The following is an 8,045-nucleotide window of genomic DNA, read 5'->3' on the forward strand; positions in this document are numbered from 1 at the left end:
AGAATTCTGAAAAAGAAAAGATTTGTCTGTAGAAGATAGGCTGACAAAAAGAAGCACTTTTTTTCAAAAGATGCAACTTTTTTTTTTTTTAATTGCCAATCAGAACACCAATCATCAGTTAATCCTAACCCAGTAACGTGAATGTAACACTAAAGCTTGTTAGTGTGAGAGACATCCAGGGCTACAGTAATCATTTCTAATACCAAGGATTTCTAAACTTTGAATTCCAAAAATTCTAACACATAAAGTAACAGTTTTCTCACATTTTTACTTAATTAAGGTTACTTTTATTTAGAATGAGTAATTAGGAAATCACTTTAAACTAAACTGAAATTAGCCAGAGCTCAGCTGTAGAGGTTCTCAGAAGGGAAAGGTAAGTCAATCCTAAAACACACCCAAAGACAAGTGGCTTCACAGCTAATCCCTATCAGTTTTTATGGCCTGTGGCAACAAACCAGAACAATTAGGTTCCTAGACCTGAATGGTTGGCTGGTTAGGTTCTTATTAACCACTTTGCCACTAGGATACAGCTTTTTCTGAGTTTCTGAAGCAGGGCTCTTGACTCATGTCCCTGGGGCCAGAATATTTTACCCACTCCACAGAATCCTCTCAGGTATTATTAATACTCTCCCAGTTTTATCTGTTTAAAGTAATTTCAGTCATGCTTATTTCTTTATTTATTTGTAGGGAGGAGGGGGGTGAAGAGAGGGAGATCTCAAGGAAGCTGCAAAGTGCAGGTTCCTTTGGCAAACAGGAATAGTGGTGCTTCAAATGTTTTTCTCAGGGAAAATGGTGAATGTAATGGAGATACATTGCTATTGTGAGCCAGACCAAAGCCTGTTCATCTAGGAGTCCATTGTGAAGCAACGGACGCTTAAGGAAAGTAGATTAAAAGCAAAGCATATAAAAAAACGTATGTTTGTCTAGGCATGGTCTCTCTGCTTTTGGGGAACTGTGCTTCAGGAACTTTCTGAGCTGGAATTAGTTGCAGTTGGTTGTGTATTAAACTGTGGGCATGCTGGTCCTTCATGGATTTGTCTCATCCTGTTACGAATGCCCTTATGCTTTGTGGATTCACAGCACTTTTTGATAGCTATTTGTATGGCTTGATGATGCCCTCTTGGACAGGGTTGTATCTATTTCTGCATTTGCTGGGCAACCCTTAACACTGGAGAATTGTACACAGTGATGCCTTCCCCCTTTTCCAGGTCTTCCACAGATGTATGGGCTCACCCAGTGCTGCCAGACACGGCAGCTTTCCCCCAGCCCCACAGCCTGCCCTGTGGCTGCTGCAGAACACCAGGCCCAGCCAGCCTCAGCCCCGCAGCACCTCTGCGTGGGGCTCTGTGGCGTCACCACAGCCCAACGCGTGGCACTGCTGTCTGAAGCTTTTTTGCTATTACTGGGAAACTTTGGAGTTAAAGCAGTTAATTATATGGGTTTACAGCTTTCAGAACCTTTTAGTATGCTTGTATAACATGAAAGGTGATTTAATTTAAAAGGATAAAATGTGATCTGACAGGCAGATAGTCCTGACTTTTATCTTGTCCCCTTATTGCAACACACAAAAAGATGAGAATGGCTGAGAAGTTAATGCTGGAAAGAGGCAGCCCTTCTGATACTTGATTTCTCTCAAAAGAAGTTCCCTAGCTTTTGGGTTTTTTTTTTCTTTAAGATTCCATTTATTTATTTATTTATTTATTTACAGAGTAACATGTGAGATGTGATGAGCTTCCTGTGCACTTTAGATTCATGGTTTCTTTCACAAGACATGCAGTTCAGAGTCAGTGCTACTGGAGGCAGTTTAACCAGTGGCAGCTCTCTTGTCTTAGTCACACTTCTGCCTGAGCAGCTCATTCCTGCATGTTAGCCACCACAGAGTCGCAGGCCCAGGGGAGCTTAGGGAGCCTGGGTGGTTGTGAGGCAGAGCAGGGGAGGAGGCAGCAGGCAGGGCTGCTGTACAGTAGGTGCTGCTGCCAGCACGCTAGCTTTGGGCTCAGGCACAAAAGAAGTATTCTACTTCACAACACCAGGCTGGGCACCTGCTCATGCTTCTGTAGCTGCCTGTCACAAGAGAGTCCTTGTAGTATGCGGAGCAACCCACGGGCAGAGGGGCAGGCACCAAATCGTGCTGCCTCACTGTGCAATAGGCACTTCCTATCTATTGTCAGAAGATTAAGTAGGACCGCATCTGGGTTGTCAGTGAGATAAGTCTGCGTTTCAGCCACTTCCTCAGATGGTAGCTCTGGTATTTGTTCCTACCCGTCTGTTTTTCTGCCTGACAATTTATTCCACTGAAAGATGCACGATGTTGGAGAAACTTGCTTCTCTGGACCTCCTTCTGCTCCTAATTAAGCCAAAGGAAAAACTTTCTCTGACTTTTAAAGGAGCAGGGTCTGGTACTTCCCTGAAATTCTAACATAAAACACTGCCCTTCCATGACAGCTGTGTGCCTTCTGTGAGGGAAGGCCAGAGCCCAGCAGCTGAAATACGGCTTGCTTGGGCAGCTTCAAAGTGAGAGAGCAGTCAGGGAAAGCACTTACAAGTGCCAGCACTGGCAAGGAGAGCAGAGAGAAATGGGGCTGCTGCTTTCAGGGATTCACAGCTACCGCATACTGAGGGATTCTGCTTTCCGTACTGAGTTTCTGATCTGCTTGCTACAGGAAAATGTATATATCCTTAATACTGTCTACTAAATAATGCCTTTATTTTTGACCCAGCTAAGCTGCAGATCATTTTGTTGAATGTTGATATGATTTTATGGCCTGTGGGTACTGTCATAGGATCTTTCAGGCTAACATTAAAGGAAACTGGTTGGTTTTATTCATAGGTGCCTTCCTATGACTCTAATAGATTGTATAATGGATATGTTCACCAAGCTTCTTTAAAGATGTTTTAGTTTGTCATGTTTTCTAGTTTTTGACATGCCAGAACTATATTTTCTTATGAGATATCTGTGACTACAGGTAATATTCTGTTTTGTTTTTGTTGTTTTTTTTTTTTTTAAGTAAAAGTTTCTAATTTCCAAGTCTTTTCTTAAAACAGATGAGGATATTTGTGGCTAACAGAAGAGCATGAGTGGAATATTTTATTATCTATTATTTTTGTTTGAATTTTCAGGTTTTGTTTTTAATAAATACTAATAACATTAATATCTTGTCTTTAGTAAGACCAGACGGACCCTGATAAAAACATATTATGGCACTGTATCACAGATCTGTCTCTGGGCTTCACTGTGTAGGTAGTGTAGTTGACACGTCCACTTTCTGAAAAATGGCTCTGACAGGAGTACCCTACTTGAGATATCTATCAGTGGAGCATGTGTGTGTTCCCTCCTGTCTCCCAGATGAAAAATGGAATCTTTTCAACGCCTGTTTCCAACACCTCTTTTCTCTGTTAAATGCATAAACACAAACAAAATATTTCAGACAGAAATTATTTTTCCCTAAATGGTCTTGTTAAACTATGCAGCTCTGCGTTCTATGCATATTTTAAACTTTTGTTATTTAACATAAAATAAGCATCTAAGGTTTTTTCCATTCACTGATCCTTACAATTTGGAACATTATTTTTGTGAGATAGGGACAACGTGACTCTTGGCTTGAATGTCTTTTAGAGCTTTTTTTTCCCCAGAGATTAATGTTACTGAATGAGGTGAACAAAACAATGTCTATTTTCTGAAAGGAGGAGAGTAAGAATGAAATACAACTATATTTTTTTTAGAAAGTATTCTTGCTGTTGCCATGTAAAATCATTGTGAGCTTATACTCTCAGAATTGCATAATGCCATCCTTGTCAGTTGTGTTTCTCACCCTTGGTCTGTAGGAATATAAGTATATGTTCATACAAACATACGTGCATTCAGCTGAATCTGAAAGCTTTTAAGGGATGATGTCTTAGTATGTGACTACTCATGTGTTAGTTCTGTTTTTGGCTGCCCTTATAATTGTTTTACAAAGTTCTTTTATGACTGTTAATCATCTAAAAGACAAGGCTCATTTTAAATAGGTGGGAGCTTTAGCAATCTAATACTGACTTTGTTGTGATAAACTAATTCAAAATGAAAAAATACAATTTGCAAAATCAAATCTGCTACATGTAAAGATAGTGCTAAATGTATAGTGCCTGATGTTTAGATCAGCTTACTCTAGAGACATCTGCAGCGGACGAGGCAAGAAAACAAAAGCACATCAAGAGTCATTATAAAGCCTTCTTTGTACAAAGACCATAAGAAGTCAGATACACAAATCCGGTAATGTCCAGTGCTGGATGAAGGGGATAAAATATCCCTGTTAACTACAACCACCATTTATTTGCAATTCTCCTCTATTATCATGTGTTAATCATTTAAATGAGTTTCTCATATATAAGTATGCAGCAATACATAATATTTGAAGTAAAAATGTGCCCAATTTAGGTTTTGGAAATGTATGCCTAAGACTCAGAGCATAAAATGAACTCTTTTATTTGTTTACTGTGATTTGCAGGGACATTACTCCATGACAAGGTTACATTGACCTATCATTTCATGCATCAGCAGTTCTTGTATTGCACTGATTTGATCAAGCCTAGTGGATAAAAGAGGAGCAATCCACCCAGTGGACCAAATTAGAATTATAATAAAAAGTGCACATTCTGAAGGGCAGAGCAGGTTAAGTAGGGTTGCACTTGCCATCAGTTTTGTGATGTGTCAAAATTTAAGCTCTGTGTGTGTATGTGTGTGTGTGCATAAATTTTTGTTCCAAGCTTTAAATTGAAATGTTGTATTTTAATGTTGTGAAGTTAGGTAACTGGTGCTGTTGTTGGAGTTGGGGAAAAAAATTAGGGTTTATTTGTAGCTGCTGGAGCCATTATTTAGGTTAAGTATTTGTGAAAGTGCAATCAATCTTTTTCACTTCAAATCCACAATGATTTCTGGGGGTCTCTGTGCTGTACATCTTCAGACTACACAATGGTCCCACCATACCCTTATCAAATATCATCCAGCCCTATACCTAATGTATTTTTAAAATCACTTCATGTTTGTTCTGTGTTGCTGTGTTGTAATGATCCACTGATGCTACATAACCAGCCTGTGCTGGTAGTTTGCTAATGCTAGAAAATCGTGACCACCAGAAACAATAATTACAAATTCTAGCACCTTGTAAATGTTAAAGAGCATAGCAGCAGCATTCATGTGGCTTGCTTACTAAGAAATCCACAGAGAAATCCTTCTAAGCACACATTTAATTCTCAGCAATCTCATTAGGACACAAGTGCGTGTTGCGGTCGTGTGTGAAATGGGGTGGGGTGAGAGCACACACGTCACTGTGCAGCTGAGGACTTCTGCTGGGGGAGACGGGAGAAGCCCACCTCCAGAGCTTGGAGGGGGCACCAGGAGGTCCTGGCTGGCGTTCTTTGTGTTGTTTTGTTCGCTTGCTTGTTTGTTTGTTTGTTCTGAGTTAGGCATTGACATCAATAAATCACTTCAGTAGCTGTCAGTGGGTAAAACATGTGGAGACAATATATAAAATTTAATTAAAAAACAGAAACAACAGTAACTCGTTTTGATGTTGCACATCTATTTGGACAAATTCTGGTAGCTCTGTGTTAAATGTATTTATTGCTGGCTCTTGTTGGTTTGTTTGTTTGCTTTTAATTTTCTATTTGGCACAATTGTTTAAAAAGAATGGAAATCAATAGCATGAGCAGCTGCTTACTCCAGGACTGGAACACACACCACCTTTATGGAAAGATTTGTTTCTTTTCTCATTTAGATATTTTATTGAATGATGAGCTAAACTTTATTGCTCACAATATCTGTGTAGATGATGAAATAATAATGCCAAAGGTTCAGTCTGTATCTTTCTCTGCATTTGTATTGAAATTTCAGATTTTTTTTTCATTGCTTGGGGAATTCAGGAACACCAAATGATAAGTGGAAAATTAACTGTTTTTAGAGTTACTGTTTCTGTTTGGAGGGTAAACAGACAGAATTTTAAAATTGCCTTTCTGGAGGCCAAAAGATACATCACTGGCAATTTTTAGCATATAAAATAGCACTTATTTTAGTATAGTCACTACTTAACTGGGAAAATCTAAGTATGGGGGCTGAGTGGTTTGGCAGTGCATATGTGAAGTGGAACTTCAAGACAGATCACCATCCATCTTCAGATTAAGGAAGTCTTAGAGTTGAGGAACAAAATTTGCATCAGGTGAACCTAAATGTGAAGCAGCTGTTCTGTGCTGGCTTTTCAGAAGTGGCTGCTGAATCAGTTCAAGCAGTGCCAGAGTAAGAAGTCTTTGGTTTTGCAGCTGATCAATTACATGCTTTTTTAAGCAATTAGAGCTCGATAATGCAATCATTTGTCACCCAATTAATTTTGAAAGACTGGAAATATGCAGATGAACCCTTTCAATCTGCCCTTCACTTGGTTCTGTTGATATTTAGATCAAATAAAAAATAAAAACTAACATTGTTGTGTAAGCTACGTTATAGGAATCTCAACATCTTCATGTTCTGTGACTTGTCTTTTTTTCTTTTTTTTTAACTGCTTTTTTTTTATTATTACTCTTTTCAATAAACATAGATAGATAAATGTAGAGACCTTTATGTGAAGATAATTCTGATCTGACTGTTTACGCGTGCCATTCAGGAGCAGCAAACGCTTCTGGGGTGGGCACTAGTGCGCAGAAACTCAAGGGTAGTTATTAAAATCCACTTAAACGTATTTCTTCCATCTCCCTGTTCCATTATAATTGTACTTTTAAAGTTATTGGTTTAAACTTGAAAGATGAAGGGAATCCATGTGGAACACCAGGAAAATACTTCAAATTCTGTAGCCATAGCACCAATATTGACATTTGAATTTACTATCTCTACCTTTATTTCATGGAGAATTCTCTTTTAAGCATGAACAGTATGACTGGATCATGCTGAAGGTGATTTGGTATTTGTGGTAACGCTGATTTAAGATCTCCAGTGACAAACTGTCAAGGGAATTTGATGGTTCAAAAAGCAGAAGTAAGCGTTCTGTGTGTTTTAACATAGTTTCTGCATACACATGCTGAGCTTTTCCAGTTGCTTGAGTGTTTTCAGTGTCAGTCTCAAAAATACACTGAAAAGGATTCACAAATATCCATGTGCTGGAAGTTCAAGGGCAGCAGTGGAACTACTGAGAGGTGCAGCACCAACAAATGATTTCCACTGCTGCCGCCACTTAATGTGTGCTGAGAACAGAAGCTGTCAGCCCCAGAGAGGAACTTACTATGTGGGAGAGAGCTTTAGCATAGCTTTATTTGTCAAAATGTGTACATACACATATAAAGTGAAAAATGAGCATGCAAAAGATTTTTTTCTTGGGTCTCAAGTTCAGATCATAACCTTTTTTGGCCATGGTATGGCTCAAAGCCAAAAGTCCTCTTGAATCCTCAGAACCGTTGAGGCAGTCCAGCACTTCGGATGGTTGGTCAGCAGCAGGTCAGTCAGCAGGAGGTGACTCTCAGTGTTACTGAGCAAGAAATCTTGGCACGGAGGCTGCTGCAGCTCCCTTCCCCAGTTCCTGCCCAGAGCTTTGAGTTGCAGGTTTAGCAGGAAATTAGTCATTTTCTGTCCCGGCATGACTTTCTGTAACCGTGCAGGTTTGCTGAAGAGCCTGGTGGCACAGATGAGGTGGCTGCAGTCAGTGTGATCTGCCATTGCCCAAGGTGAGCACAGGCAGAGAGAACAGCAGCAGTGTGCGCAGCCAGTGAAAATGGGCTGAGCTTTGTCTGCTGGGTGTGGTTGCAAAATGTCCTAAAATTTGGAGCTATTCGTTGTCAGTGAGCCCATCTTTGATCTGAGTTGCGTTGAAATTAACTGCAAAGAGAAAATCCATTATTCATCATATTCCTTGTATAACTTGGATAATAGGAGAAGGCTTGTTGAAACATGAGATAAAAATTCTTTTGCTGCGAAGGAAGCAGGAAGGTAGCAAGTGGCATGCATGCTGCTTTTTGGGACTTTGTCACTGAGGAATTTTCTGCTTTAAGAGGTTACAAATGACTAGAACTACTTTTTTGTCCTT

The sequence above is a fragment of the Cyrtonyx montezumae genome, unplaced genomic scaffold (genome assembly GCF_038088225.1).
Source record: "Cyrtonyx montezumae isolate F1298 unplaced genomic scaffold, pur_monq_1.0 scaffold_7, whole genome shotgun sequence".
Taxonomy (NCBI): Eukaryota; Metazoa; Chordata; class Aves; order Galliformes; family Odontophoridae; genus Cyrtonyx; species Cyrtonyx montezumae.